Consider the following 13065-nt stretch of genomic DNA (forward strand, 5'->3'; position numbering starts at 1 on the left):
GGGGGGGGAGATGGGGCAGGGGTCCCAGGGGGGCAGTCAGGAAGGAAAAGGGGTGTTGGATGGGGCGGTCAGGGGACAGAGAGTGGGGAAGTGGATGGGGCAGGAGTCCCAGGGGGCTGTCAGGGGCAAGAAGCAAGGGGGGGGGGTCGGATAGGGGTTGAGCCACGCCTGCCTGTCTGTCTGGGGAGGCACAGCCTCCCCTAACCAGCCCTTCATACAATTTCTGAAACCCGATGCGGCCCTCAGGCCAAAAAGTTTGCTCGCCCCGCCTTAGCCTGAAGGGCAATCTAAACCCAGTCAACCCAAACATACGGAGTTAAAAACTGACTCACCTTTCAACATAAAGCAGATGAGGCCCTCAAAAGTGCTAAAACAGAGGATCTTGTTAAAAATATCTGGAATAATGATCCGGGGAAGAGAGTACTCTAAAGAGGATTAAATTTAAGCTTCAGAGAAACAGAGGGAGTCCACAAAAACCTGTTTTTCCTGCATCAAGGAAACATTGTGACTGCTAAAAGTTCTCCTGACCATTGGCATGGTGCATCTTTGTTATAACACACAGGATGCTGGAACCAAAAGTAATTTAATTAAAGAAGGCACTAAGATATGATAAAGTTAAATTCAATCCTCTGTTCATACAATATAACAAATTGTTATTTGATGTGCTGGGTATATTTTCATTAAAAATTTAGCAGCACAGCTGAAATTCCTGAGTTGGAAAAAAACCTTTAGAAAAGGAATGGACTAGAAAGGAGACCCTTCTGATACAGAGAATGGGGAAACCAGCAACTCTCACTTCTAGCCCCACAAGTTACCATACTCCCATATAATGGAAAAGGGAAGGTATATTGGGTCAGATGGTCTTTTCCTGTTATTTGTATAAGAGTGCCCTGAGGCCCAACCCAGACTGTACTAGACACTGGGCAAATGACTTAAGATAATTTCTGGTCCAAAGATTTTACTATCTAAACAGAGAAAAAAATGGGTGGAAGGTAGAGAGGTGAACACATTTGCGCAAGGTTACACAGAAGATAAGCAGCAAGCTACAAACAGAACCCAGGTCTCTGGGCTACCCATTCAGGTGCACTGTGTACCAGGCCACACTGCCTAATGTGTCATACAATAGCAGGTTTAAAAGGACTGTAAGGCAGATATCAACAGCTCCTCCAATCTCCTCCCCATCCCTCCAAGTGACTGGGGTATGCACACACTACATTCAGCTGTCAGAGCCAAGGTAAAAAACTTTAATTTAACCTTATCTGGTTGGGCGTACGTATTAAATGAGTCTCCAGACAGTCGGAAAGGATCAAGAGGTGTGTGCACATTGCAGGGAATATACAATATATTCCTACTTTCTCCTAAAAGTGGAACCTCTGAATATTCCCTAGAAAGGCAAAAAACTCTACAGATCTGTGCATGTGCTCTAAGGGGGGGAAGTGAGGTGGGGGATTTCTCCCTAACTCATGGCAATCAGTACAGTTCTTTCCACAAGATCAAGAGTCACTATAGTTAAACATCTAATTCCATTTATGCCCCCAAATGTCATTAGTATCCAATATGCCCCTTAAATATTTGGGCATATTGTATTACTGTTCTCACTTAGCCTCCATTCTGTGTGTTTATCTAGACACTTCACACCAGTTTGAAGGTAGCAGCACGAGAATGTTTAAAGCGATCTCTGAAGGGCAAGATTGAACACAGCAGCTTTAGCTTTCTTCACACTACAGTGACTTCAGGCTTTGCAATATCTATCACCAGCTATTTGAAAACTTAATTGATCTGGAATCTGCAGTGTTTTTAAATGAAAACTATTTTGGTTAATGGCACAATCCACTTTACCATTAAAAGAATTTTTCATTAAAGAAACATTTCTTTAACATGTAATTTCAAGCATGAAAGCAAGTGGTGTATATTTAACAAAAAACTACCAAACATTACAAGTTTATTAAGAATTTGAGACATTGCTGAAGGCAAGAAGATTCACTTAAGGATAATGGGCCAAATTCAGCCCTCATTTAACTCCACTGATTTCAAAAAAATCTGTGCCTGCTTATACCAGGGAAAAATTTGGCTTTAATCTGCAATATTTGTCAAGTATAAATGATAGTAAGGTGCCTGGTTTTTCGAAGATTCAAAGCACTCACAGCTTCAAATTTCAATGGAAACTGCAGGCAATGAACCCCTCTGGTAGTCAGTCCATTAATCTCTAACCATAGCATCAAATGTTACCCTATGATTTGGTTGTGTGAATTAACTCTTAAATCCATGACACAAGAAAGATGTACTGGACAGGGATTTTTAGGGGTCCTCTTTCAACTCAATATGGTTCTATAACAACATGTTCAAGGCAAGGAAATTCTCTTCAAGATAGTGGGTCAAATTCAGCTCTCAACTAACTCCACTGATTTCAAAGAAACTGTGCATCCTGGAAGAGAAAACCCCAATGACTTAAATATGCTTCAAAATCTTTTTTAAAAGACAAGAGCAGGTATTTTGTGGGTTACTCTTAGGTTATATGTCTACACTAGCAGCACTTTGATGGTATAACTATACTGGCAGATTATACCAGCAAAGCTCTCCTAGTGAGGATGCAGTTTATAACAGCAGAACTGCCCTTTTGCTAGTATAGCTTATTCCAGCCCCCTTGAGGAAAATAATTTCTACCAGCAAGAATTCAGTTTGCCAGTATAATTGCGTTTACACCAGGGGCTTTTGCTAGCACAGCTATGCTGGTCACAAATCACTCCTCATCGAATCCCTGACCAGCACAGCTATGCCATCAAGATTTTGTTGTGTAGACCTGACCTCAGATTAACATTTTGGGACAGATGCTTTTGTCTCAATTATCAAAGTGCCTGAGATTCTGTATGTCTAGAAAACTGCACGTTAGTCTAGTCAGAAATGAGTTAAAACAGAGCTAACTGTTTTGGACAGGGCTGAAGACTTTTTAAACACCTACTCATCTGAGGACCAAGCACTCTAGCCTGGATGAAGAACACCTAGACTGCCATATACCTTGATCTTCGCTATGGGAAGTGAGGTCCTCGCTAGATGCTCCCTTCTTAGACCTCACTCCTGCTGCCAAGCGAGACTAGTGTGGCAGCTGTGTAGCAGTATTCACTAATGCAGGATCGAGTTCCCAGGTTCTCTATCTTGCTTTTCACTTTTAAGTGGTCATTACGCTGCACCTGCACTGTGTATGATCAAACAAATATCAATAGGCCATTGAACACCTTTCAGGGAGTAATTGCTTCCATTAACAATGGTTGATTCAATGACAAAGGCTCTATCTCCTCATTATCTTGAACCATGCAGTTCATTTCTTCCTCTGCCGAGCCTACCCTTTACACATTGTTAGGCTCCCCTTAGATACTTTCACAAGGAAGAGCGAAATACAATTCGTATAAGCAATGAGACTTAAAGGAGTTGATTCATATTGTTGTTCCTATACTTGAGAATCTGTCTAAGAGCAGCTTTTGGGAGATGGTGAAGTGAAAGACCAAAAGGATAAATACAACATCGTAAGGTACGACCAGACTCAGAATGGCAACAAGACTCACTGGGGTTATAAATCATTCCTTCAGCCTGGATATTCAAAAGTGCCTAAAGGAAGTAAGCACTTAACACAATTAATTTCAATGAAAGTAGCATTCCCTGAGTTCCCTTAGCCTTCATTGAAAAGCCTTGTTCTATTAGATACAAACTCCTTCTCAAAAAAACGGTCCAAAGGGGAAAGTCTTTAGTTGGTATTTTTCATCAGCACAAGATTTAGAAAGAGAATGATCAAAGTGTGAACTCAGGATTTGTCCAATGAAATAGTCACAGTATTATTGTCCTGAATAAGAATTACTGCTGGGTTTTGGGCTACTCAAATGTATCATAAATCATTAAAATAGATCCCAGGCAATTTAACCATTGTATGATATAACCCATTTTGCAAGTTACAGTAAAAAAAACCAGAAGTACTTGTGGCACCTTAGAGACTAACAAATTTATTTCAGCATAAGCTTTTGTGGGCTACAGCCCACTTCTTCAGATGCATAGCGTGGAACACACAGACAGAAGATATTTATACATACAGAGAACATGAAAAGGTGGAAATACGCATACCAATTGTAAGAGGCCAATCAATTTAGATGAACTATCAGTAGCAGCAGAAGAAAAAACTTTGAAGTGATAATCAAGATGACCCATAGAAGGTCACCGCAGAGCTGTATCATGTTCACGTGCACATCTACCAACGTGATATATGCCATCATGTGCCAGCAATGTACATTGGCCAAACTGGACAGTCTCTACGCAAAAGAATAAATGGACACAAATCTGACATCAGGAATCATAACATTCAAAAACCAGTGGGAGAACACTTCAACCTCTCTAATCACTCAGTGACAGATTTGAAGGGGTCAGTTTTGCAACAAAAAAAACTTCAAAAACAGACTCCAAAGAGAGACTGCTGAACTCAAATTAATATGCAAATCAGACAATTAACTTCGGCCTAAACAGAGACTGGGAATGGTTGGGTCATTACACTAATTGAACTTTTTCCCCCCATGTTAAGTTCTCCTCACACCTTCTATGGGTCCTCTCGATTATCACTTCAAAGTTTTTTCCTTTTGCTGCTACTGATAGCTCATCTCAATTGACTGGCCTCTTACAATTGATATGCGTACTTCCACCTTTTCATGTTCTTTGTATGTATAAATATCTTCTGTCTCTGTGTACCACGCTATGCATCTGAAGAAGTGAGCTGTAGCCCACAAAAGCTTATGCTGAAATAAATTTGTTAATCTCTAAGGTGCCACAAGTACTCCTGGTTTTTTTGTGGATACAGACTAACACGGCTGCTACTTTGTAACCAGTTAAAAAAAAAAAAAGTGTCCTTGTCATTAAGTCTGATGGGCCATTTTAGTGTGAAAGAAAATGTTGTGCTCAGGAAGAATTCCTGTTAGACACCTCTAGATGCTATTGACCGCTCTATCCAGTGATCAGGCCAAGATACTGTGAGTTCCCTTACACCTTCTTGGCTGCTTGCACCTCACTCCTCACCCAAAGGGGCCATCTCTAAGCGTGAAAGGAGAGCTCATTAATCTTTGCCCTTGCTGCCGCTGAAACTGCCAGTGAGGGCCAGTTAGGGCTATTTAGTGCCAAATGTGGTTGTAGTTTGTTATATGGACACCTGTCAAAGCTGGACTAAGACCCAATTTATTTCATAGGTCATGCTTACAGCTGCACATTTGTTAGAGGGGTGAGAATGTAATGGATACCGTGACTTCTCTGTTTGTCAATGATTTCAATGTGGGAAGGCTCTAGGTGGGTCACACCCCATTGGTCCAGAGGGGAGGTAGTGTCAGAGAGTAAGTCAGCCCCACACTCACCGCACAGCAGGGGGGGATGGCCAGAAATTTGAGTGAGTGGTACTGTGGCCTGACACATGGAGTTGCAGCAACACTCACTGCTGCCCACGCCGGGCTGAGTGCGGGTCGGGCTCACATTCAACTCCCAGACCCCTGGGACAAGAGCTGCTATTGTCTGGGGTGAGTGTAGTCGGGCCCACTCACTCTCCCCTGCCACTCGGGCCATCCCCCTTCACCAGGCCAGGATTAGTATTATAGTGCCGGGGCAGAGGGTGCGAATGTGGGTGGTCAGGGCAAGGAGGAAGCAGCAGAGAAGGATGCTAGCCTATATTTTAGCAAGGTATAGTTGAATTTCATTTGTCACAGCATTTTTTTTAATCAATCAGCACAAAATCCTTGACTTTTACTAAAAATGTACTGTGACTGCTCTGATTTTTGATGATAATGCAGTAACAAATCTAAAACCTTATGGCTGTTCACCATGACTGATAAAAAACAAACAAACCACTCATCTTGGTGGCTTTTTCAATTGTTTCTGGAGAAAAAGGTCAAATTTGCAAAAATAAAAGTTAAAATACTTTATAAACTCTTATTTTAAAGACTTACCTTATATATCTGAAGACCCAGTACCTGTTTCCACAAAAGCAGAAATCATTGTAAATTTGTTAGTACTCCGGCTGTCAGTTGCGGGTTTTCAGTTCCTGCTTCCATATCTGTGGAAACCTACATTGGATCATCAAAAGTCATGGTAAAGGTCTAAAGCTATATTTTAAACAACTCCAAGCTACACAAAACAAGTCTTATCCCTGCCTGATAGTTTGCATAGTAACCTTTTCAACCAAAACAGCCAAACATAAGACCTTATGTTGTCAATGTCAGCTGCTGACTGCTTGCTAAGGTAAGGCCTTGTCTACGCAGGGAAATTGACTGGAATATTTATTGTAGAATAAGCACAGTGATTATTCCAGCATTAAGTGACTTATTCTAGAAGAGAGTATCCACATGGGGAGCTATTCCGGAACAGCTTGTTCCAGTCAATCCCCCTGTGTAAACAAGGCTTAAGTGACAATTTCCAAAGCCAACCGAAGAATTAAAACTCACTTAACATTTAAAAAGCTGAAGGCAGCATGGCCAAGCAGTTTGAGCACAGGGACGAAGTCAAGGACTCCTTAATTCAATCGTAGCTCTGCCATTGGCTAGCTGTGACCTTAGGCAAGTTACATCACCACTGTGCCTCCATTTCCCTATGTACAAAATGGGGCTAATGCTATTCACCGCCTATAGGGATACTGTGAGAATAAATGTTTGCACAGTTGTTTCAAAATGTAAAGCGTTTATAGTGAGCATTAGTTATGGGAAATAAAAAGCGTATATAAAGTTTTACAACTTTTTAATAAGAACTCATGATTTTTAGTGGCTATGTTGGACACCCACACTTTTTTTTTTGGCTGATTTAAGGTACACACCAATACACCCAAGGTTGAGTACTTGACAGAACTACACTCCTTCAGTTGCCGCTTACTTGTGTCCTAATTGAGAATAATATGATGTGAAAAATAATAAAAAGAAACACTCAGGAAAAGATGTGACAATATAGCTTCCCATCACCCAGGAACTGGGAAGCAGGATGGTTCTCCCCTCCTCAGTCTGGCAAACGCTTTGTATGGTTGTGTCTTGATTTGTCCCCATACACAAGCACTGATAACAGGAATGCTCAAAGCTCTAGGAACAACATTCCCTAATAACATGAATGTGCATCTGTGTTCATCTTTGGTTTAGATTAAGAAAAAAAAGTTTCCCAACAAAGTTCTCCAGAGCAAAAATGGAAAAGTTTTTCTTTTAAAAAAACCCAAAACTCCGTAGTTTACTGCATGCTTGAAAACCCGAAAACACAGAGGTAAGCTTTTCAAGAGTGCTCGGTGTTGGCTTAACTCTGTTTCCACGGAAGTCAATGGGAGTTTTACCACTCACCTCAGTGGGAACAGAATTAGGCCAACAGAGTACTTTTGAAAGTTCCGCCCAGAAGTTTTCACTTAGGTTAAATTCTAGGTTTTAAAAGATTGACATTTGTCCCTTAAAATTATTCTGAACTAGTTGGTGAACTATTGGTGTAACACATGGAAGACAAAAAAATTCTGTCTAATCTATGGGTAAAGTTTTCGAAATCATTTAAGTGACTCAGGAGCCAAAGTCCCTATGTAATGTGGATTGAGGCTGCCTCCCGAGTCACTTGGGCACTTTTGAAAATTTTACCCTACATCAGTGATACTCAGATTGAGGATTGCAAGCCACCAGTGGCTCTTTAATATGACTCCTGCAGATCTTTGCAGCACAGGATATTAAAAAGCTGTGATTTAATTATTAACCAGTCAGGATGCTTTTACTATTTATTAACCAACTGTAGTTGATAATACTTGGTCAGTCATTTGGCTGTGAGAATGAGCATACAGACAGACACAGACACAGACTATTTCCTGACATACTGTTTAAATATGAATATATAGTACCATAGTAAATGAAACAATGGATTCACACTACTATGGCTCTTTTGGGTAATGCTGATCACTAACTTGGCTCCTGAACCACTGAGGAGTGAATCATAGACTATCAGGGTTGGAAGGGACCTCAGGAGGTCATCTAGTCCAACCCCCTGCTCAAAGCAGGACCAATTCCCAACTAAATCATCCCAGCCAGGGCTTTGTCAAGCCAGGCCTTAAAAACCGCTAAGGATCGAGATTCCACCACCTCCCTAGGTAACCCATTCCAGTGCTTCACCACCCTCCTAGTGAAAAAGTTTTTCCTAATATCCAACCTAAACCTCCCCAACTGCAACTTGAGACCATTACTCCTTGTTCTGTCATCAGATACCACTGAGAACAGTCTAGAGACATCCTCTTTGGAACCCCCTTTCAGGTAGTTGAAAGCAGCTATCAAATCCCCCCTCATTCTTATCTTCTGCAGACTAAACAATCCCAGTTCCCTCAGCCTCTCCTCATAAGTCATGTGCTCCAGCCCCCTACTCATTTTTGTTGATCAGTGAGTATCACTGCCTTAGACTATTTTTTTCATCTGGGCCAGCAGGGACTAGGATCACAGCCTGGGCTAAGAGAGACAAAGAAGAGTGTCTGTGTTGCTCAACAGCAACTCCTTCCCAGTCTCACAAAGTGGTGTCCCCACCAAAAAAAAAAAAAAAAAAAAAGGGGGGGGGAGGGGGAAGAGAAGAGAACCATCCCGTCCAAGTACTCGAGGCAATGAGATGAAGCTGTAGGCAAAGAACAGCTGCAGCTGGGAAAATCCCCATGGACATAGAGGATCTAATTTTAGATGCTAGAGTTCAGTAAACATGATGTGAACATTCTAGAGCCAACTGCTTTCGTGTGTGTAGAGATCTAGATCTATAAAGGCCATATATATGTGGAATCAGCACTGGGCAGTCAGGACAGATTTCACACTTCCTGGTCATGCCAGGTCCTTCTAGTCTAGTTCAGTTTGAAATGAGAAAGCCTAAAGGCATTTATTAAGAAATATTTGACAGCTAGGAAGCATGCTGATACATCCACCCTCATTTAAAATGAATGTGTGTGTTGATGAATAGATATGGGATTGATAGACACAGAGAATGAAGTCTTTCATTCATCCATGCAATAGTGGCAGTACAGGAAAATGTTAGCTTCCTTACATTGCCCCACCAACGTGCCTCAACTCTGACATGTCTTTATACCTGCTCCTGTATTTTTCACTTCGTGTATCTGATGAAGTGGGTTCTAGCCCACGAAAGCTTGAATCTATTTCCCCATGTTAAGTTATCCTCACACCTTCTATAGGTCATCTCGATTATTATTAAATTTTTTTCCTCCTGCTGATGATACCTCATCTCAATTGATTGGCCTCTTACAGTTGGCATGGCTACTTCCACTTTTTCATGTTCTCTGTATGTATAAATATCTTCTGTGTGTTCCATTCTATGCATCCGATAAAGTAGGCTGTAGCCCACGAAAGCGTATGCTCAAATAAATTTGCTAGTCTCTAAGGTGCCACAAGGACTCCTCATTGTTTTTCCTGACAGAGTGGTGATTCTTTTAGGGCCAAAAGGAAAGTTCATTTTCAATTCCTTCTCCACTGAGACTGACAAGGAGTTCATAGCTCTGAATGGAGACTCATTTCACATATGCCGACCTGGGCTAAGTCTGAATAATTGACTAAGAGCAATTCCTTGGCCACAATGAGCTAGAGAGTCCTGAAGCACTAGCAAATACAGATCTTCACAATAGCTTTTGGAAGCAGTAGCCCATGGAAGGAGAGGTATTTCACACACCAGATGTCCACTTGGCACCCTAAATCTAGTCAAGAAATAGAACAATTTAGGGTAGTCATGTCTAGATTTGATGCGATTCAAACGTGGTACTTGGAGATTAGAAAGAAGGTGCAGCCTAAACATGAAATACCTAAAAGCTCATTTGTTGCACATTGCAGAACCCACAAGGAAATAACCAATGCAAGGTTGCTTCCAAGACTAGACATCATTGTCACGTGCTGCAGAGATACTGCTCTGAACAGGACAGCACATGTATCTCTTCGTTTTAATTTAGATAATGCTGCCAACATGCTAGATACTTTAGTCATTATAATTAAATAGTCAAAGAATTACACTGAGAATGCAGCAACTCTGAACAAAAGTTAAAATCTGAAGCCAGACTGATCTTCAGTTCAGGATGTAAAACTAATATGAATGTAACTGATTCTCCAGTCAAGTTTGTTTTTTGGATTTAAGTAACACATCACTTGAGTAAGCACTTCACTGGAGGCAATACAAGGACTAGCCAGCAAAAGGAATCCAGACTGTTTCCCATATAATCAGTGCTCTGTTCCTGCTTGAGATGCCCCGACTTAATGAGAATTATGTCAATTAATATCCAAACATCTCAGGGCCCTCATACAGGGCCCAAGCTCCCATTAAAAAAGTCAATGGAAAGAATCCTTTATGGTCAAAATGAAGTTAGATTAGGTCCTCTATTGGTTTATGGTTTACTGGAGTGAGAGCTGAATAGTATCTTGTTATCAAGTGGGCAATAACACAGCTCAAGTGAATGGCTGGCAGAATCCTTCAGTTACAAAACAGTAACTCTTCTAAAAGTATTTGTCCAAACTACTCTCTCTGAAAACCACCACACATATGGTCTTTTTCAGTTCTCTGGGAGAGTGTGTCTCTATGATCTAATTTCTTGCCATTCTGCAATAAAATGTTAGCTGTATAGCGCTAAGTCTTACACAAACTTTACTGTGAATGTTAGCAGCTGTTCAAGTTTAAGAGCAGACTGATATTTTGTACTTATTTACAACACACCTGCAGCAGATAAAAAGCACAGTTCCAAAGAAACATGGGTGTGAATTCAAATAGCCAATTCCCCTCTTGTTTGGCTAGAATCAGTTTACACAGCAGTGCAGTTAAATGATTCATCTTATAAATCCATTTTCCCATTAAACTTGTTTACCTGAAGTCCCACTAGCCAAATTAATTCAATGCATATAAGCACTGTTAACCTTTACAATTATTAATTTTAAACAAAAGTGTGCAGTTACCTGGCACGTTAAGGCGTCCCTCTAACCAATCCAGAGGGGCTGAACAATCCTGTGAAGAAATAACTCACTATTACAGAACAGCCATTAGAGAATCACCCTGCACCACACGCCAACACTAATTAAAATCACTGGGGTATAAGTATCTATTAATACAGGGAGAATAGAAATCTCTTAATTAAAGGAGATTCATACTGAATGTCGAATACAGCTAGAGGGACCTCTTATGGATTAGCCTCCAGGGGCACGACATTGCATTTGCAGGAAGTTCCAGCTTCTCACATCAAAAGGACATGAAAATCAGATAGTAAATACCAGATCACTGATCCACCCATCCAGACTGCCTGTCTCCATTATCCGTCTTCTTGAAGATGTCCCAATTATTTGGATCATATGAATAAAACTCCATCGCCCTGGCTGAGATTGATAACCCAGCCATGTCAATGCTGAAAGTGCTCAATCACACCTCTGATTCATAGTACTACTACAGGCCCAAAGTCTACATACCTTCTGTAAATGGAATTAAAATTGTACCAAATTTAAGATTTAGATGATATTCTGAGCAAGATGGGAGAAGAAACCCTGAGTAAAAATGTCTTATTCCTGACTACAATGAATACAAACTCGTGGTGGGAAACAAACTCCATATGAAGTTGGAGTTTTCTAGTTATCACATATCTAGAACAGCTCCAGGGCATTTGTGTTATGCAGCTTAATCCTACACTTATACCAGCATACCACAAACAGACGAGCAGCTTTGTTGAATCACTGGCCAGTCCTCAGTGTGCCCATATTCACAACACCCTCCCCCCCCCATGCCAGTGTTAGCCCATTGGGAGCCTTAAGCAGGAATATTTCCCACCCCCTCACAACATATACTAATAATTAATAGGGGGCCCCTTGACCTGCTTGGAGCCCTAAGCAACTGCTTAGTCTGCTTATGCCAGCTCTGCGCACATGCGCGCACGCACACATTAAGTAGCATTCTGGGTTAAGTTAGGGTTTTCATTCAAGAATTAGGTGAAGGATAAGGGGTATGTCTATGCTGAAAAAAAAAAAAACAAAACACACCCATAATTGCAAGTCTCAGAGCTTGGGTCTACAGACTTGGGTTCACACCACAGGGCTAAAAATAGTAGTTCGTACATTACCCCTCAGACACAAACCCATCACCCCCACCAGGTTTCAGAGGCCACGCTCTAGGCCAAACAGGAACAGCCACACTGCTATTTTTAGCCCTATAGCAAAAGCCTGTCTGCAAACCTGGGCTCTGAGACTCGTTGCCACAGATTTTATTTTTGAAGTGTAGACATACACTAGGTTGCCAGAAAACCTGAGGTTTTATTCATGAGACCAGTGTCTTGCACCCCCAGTTGCTAGAGGTGCTTTGCATCCTTTAATATGAACCCCCCAGGACCAAACTAAAAAGTAGCATTGAGTGGTACTGAAGAGTACAGTCCAGTCCCCAAAGATTGGTAGTCATGGCTCTTTGACCTGGAGTGAACACGTTAGTAAAAATTAGTAGGTATCCTCAGGGGTGGAGGATAAAGAACAAAAAACACTTAAATCAACATAACCTTCTCCCTATAAATCACAATTTAGTTTGACCTTTAAAACCCCCTTACCTGTTTATAAGAGATTTATACAGCTGTTTGCCACGGGAACGGACACCTTGCAGAACAAAATCGTGGCATCCTTTGTTGATAAGCACCTGTTGCCTAGCAATCATCCTGCATGGATGAAGGACAGGACTAGGGTTCTTTATCCACAGTAGATTACGATTTCAAGGTAACCAGAGCAAGCTCGCATCTCAAGGTGTCTTCATCTGCATGTCAGACAGCGACTAGTTAATTCTAACAAAGACTGGCAAACATAACACGAGAGGTTTCTGAAGCCAACGATGCAGCAGTGTTAGCTTCCTCTTGAGCTCTGGTGTTGTCAAATGCCCCGAAGTCTCCTGCAGCAAACATGGAGTTGTACTCCTGTACTGGAACAGCCTTCCAAAGCTCAGGAGCCCCCGTACAGGATAATGCAGGAACTACAGCATACATTTTTTTCAAAGGTGCCTCCATATTTTCCTCTCACAATCTGTACTACAAACTGAGGTGACCGCAAGCAAACGTGCAGTCGT

The sequence above is a fragment of the Malaclemys terrapin genome, chromosome 4 (genome assembly GCF_027887155.1).
Source record: "Malaclemys terrapin pileata isolate rMalTer1 chromosome 4, rMalTer1.hap1, whole genome shotgun sequence".
In the NCBI taxonomy this organism is placed as follows: Eukaryota; Metazoa; Chordata; order Testudines; family Emydidae; genus Malaclemys; species Malaclemys terrapin.